The sequence below is a fragment of the Pinus tabuliformis genome, chromosome X (genome assembly GCF_031772625.1).
Source record: "Pinus tabuliformis cultivar Carrire ecotype Pingquan chromosome X, CPIR1, whole genome shotgun sequence".
Lineage (NCBI taxonomy): Eukaryota > Viridiplantae > Streptophyta > Pinopsida > Pinales > Pinaceae > Pinus > Pinus tabuliformis.
The window spans coordinates 178,361,245-178,364,848 of NC_142308.1; positions in this window are offsets into that span (position 1 = coordinate 178,361,245).

The window sequence follows — 3,604 nt, forward strand, 5'->3', positions numbered from 1 at the left end:
TTTCATCACCACTCATTGATGAGTATGCAGATGAAACTTCAAACCAGCATTCCGATGAAGATGAGTCTTTTCCTGTGACCCCTGTTAGACCACCAGTTGTTGAACATCGAGATCATACTTCTGCATGTAGTTCGGAAGATTCTTGACCACCTTCAACACAAAAATGGCGCAGCATGAGTGATATCCTTGATGATCCTGCGTCTATCCCTCTGTTTGAGGAAGATCCGCAAGCACTCTTAGCTATGGAGCCATCCATGCCCATGCATGCTTATATGATGCATGGATCTGATCCACAAACTTATGCAGAAGCAAATGGGCATCCTGAATGGGAAGCCGCCATGGATGAGGAATATAACTCTCTCATTGAAAACCAGACTTGGGATTTGGTTCCGCTACCTTCAAACCGCAAACTTGTGAGATGCAAGTGGGTTTACCGGACCAAGAAAGCATAAAATGGCCAAGTTAGTCGATATAAGGCACGATTGGTAGCAAAAGGTTTTCAGCAAGTACATGGTGTTGACTATGATGAGACTTTTGCTCTAGTGGCAAAAATGGATTCCATTCGGCTAGCTCTCTCCATTGCAGCAGCAAGAGGATGGGAGGTGCATCATATGGATGTGAAGAATGTCTTTCTTCATGGTGATCTCGAGGAGGAAATCTACATGGAGCAGCCACAGGGATACATGCAAAATTCATCTCTGGTATGCAAACTAAAGAAGTCTCTCTATGGCCTCAAGCAGGCACCTAGAGCATGGTATGCAAAGATGGATTCCTATTTGTTATCTCAAAATTTTTTACGCTGCAAATCTGATTCCAATGTTTATTTTTTGAAGAAAATTGACTCCTTGTTGATCATAGTACTCTACGTAGATGATCTTTTGATAACGGGTAGTTCAGCTTCTGTCATTACTAACATCAAAACTGCATTGCATAAGCGGTTTTCTATGACAGACATGGTCTTGCTAAATTTCTTCCTTGGACTAGAGATCCATCAGTGTGATTCTGGCATTACCATTTCTCAACCAAAATATGCCAGAGATCTTTTGGCACGATTTCACATGAGTGACTGCAAGCCAGCAGCCACACCTTTCTTATCAGGGATAAAGCTTGAGAATGGCAAAGACACACCATTGGTTGATTACACATTGTATCGCCAGCTTGTGGGAAGTCTTCTTTATCTCACTCACTCCCATCCTAATCTCTCCTATACTGTCGGAGCAGTTTCCAGATACACGCAAGAGCCACATGAGTTACACTAGAATGCTGCAAAGCGCATCCTTCGATATGTCCAGGGGACAATCACCTATGGGATTCATTATGCAGCCAATTGTTCTTTGAATCTCATCGGGTTCACAGATTCAGACTGGGCTGGCGACACCATTGATCGCAAGTCTACTTCCGGTTATGTACTTAGTTTGGGATCCGGCCCAATTTGTTGGTCAAGTAAGAAGCAGGCTGCCATTACTTTATCATCAGCAGAGGCCGAGTATAGAGGAGCAGTCAATGCCACTATTCAGGCAATTTGGCTACAACATTTCCTATCTGAGCTTGGGATTAGTGTCCATCATCCAACTGTCATCTGGTGCGATAATCAAAGTACGCTAAAGTTTTGCAGAGATCCAGTGCAGCGGCAGCGTACCAAACACATCGAGATCCACATGCACTTCATTAGAGAACTCATTCATGATGGGATCATCGATCTTCAGTACTGTCTTAGTTCCGAGCAGATTGCTAACATCTTCACCAAGACTTTCACTGAGAAGAAGTTTCGGTTCCTGCGAGATCGTCTCGGGGTGAAGGACACGATTGCCTAGCAGTTGTCTTTTCTCTACTTTTGCATTATATTTTGAGGGGGGGTTTTCTTCCCACTGGGTTTTCCCTCTTTCCTCCTTTTTATGCATTGTATATGGGTACCTAAAATGGCCGTGTTGTCGGGACTCATTCATTTTGCATCACACTCACCTAAGTTATGCTTAAGGGGGGGTGTTGGTGTACATGCACTTAGACTAGCTGTGTTGGTGTACATGCACCTAGATTAGCTCCAGTTAACTTATTGCTTGCATGTGGCACATGTACACATTAACATAAGATAAAGCACACTTAGCTTTAGTTATTGCATGTACAACTAAGCTTAACTTAGTTGCTTTTATGTATTTATTCTAAAACTAATATTGTAGAATCAATTTTTATTCTTTTCTCAATTCTTGCTCGCTTCCTTCCTTCTCTTGCAAGCTTGTTTATTGTTTTGCAGATCTAGATCTGCGTATCTCAAAAATCTTACAGAAACCAACCCAAAGACTCTACGTTAAACCCTCTATTCAGTAATGGTTAGTTCTCAAATTCAATTAGCTACGTGCAAAAGGATCTATTTCGCCCACTAAGGAATATTCTTCGCATTTTATTGTTATGCTATCCACTTTAAAAGTCTGATGTGCAGAGGCAGTCATCTCGGGCGGGTTGGAATTTCAAAAAAGAGTCACTCGACGGTTTTCACACTTTCCTATCCCGTCTCTTAATATCGAGTAAGAATCTTGACTGTTTTACAAAATTTTAAACTATATTTGAGAAGTAAATCACTCCATAACGAGCCAATTGCTAATCAAATTCCATCTCTGATCTCTGAGTCAATACATGTATTTGACGGTAAATCACTCCATAATGAACAAATTACCAATCAAATTCCATCCCTGATCTCGGAGTCAATACCTCTCTTGGAAATCAGAGTTCAAAAAGTTTAAACTCCATTTTTATTAAATTTCAGCTCGGTTGAAGCACTATAGGATACTCTCACTGACCTCAAAACAATGGGAGCATTGAATTTTTTTGGATACAAAGTAGACAAATATATTCTTCATTGGATGGGCTTCATTACTTTCTGCGTGAAAATTGAAAATTGATCAATCGAGGATTCATAACCTTCTATCCATTTCGACTTATATAGATGGTTGAATCCTTACTGCGTGTCTGGAGAAAGTGTGAATGTGGATGAGACAGTATGTCGAAGAAACATCTCTGCAATTGCAAGTTTTATACAGGAAGGCTGCTAATATATTGGTATTACCAGTGTTCTTGGATTTTTCTTCAATAGTTTAGTTTTTTAATGATGAAAGTTAAGTTTTCTAAAGATGAAATTTAAAGTGAGTTGAAGTAAAAGAAAATATTTTTACTAGTTGTTAGTCTTCTATAAAATAGTAAGTGTTTATTTTTTTAGCCTGGAGTACATCTTAAAACTGTTTCTTCTTGGGTTAAGAGTTAGTAAGGAAACAGGTTAATAATCTAAGACCCCGAGGCATCTAGCAAGAGTGAATGTCTGCCGAAGTAATTCCAGGTGGCATGGTTTTCCTTGAAAAAGGGTGATAAGTCAGCCTCCATTTGCTGAGAGCCGCAAGTGATGGCAATCCACACTACTAATTTGACAACTGAATTATGATAGATTTTCTCACTGTATAAAATCAAATGTTTATTTTTATTATTTTGTTTAGATTGATCAATTTCAGAACTCTAGGATGGAGAAAATAAAGTGGTAGAAGATTAGGTCTATTGAAAAAAAATATTGGCTTGAAGTCCACAACAGAAGAAGGAGCCTATTAGAACGAAATGATCT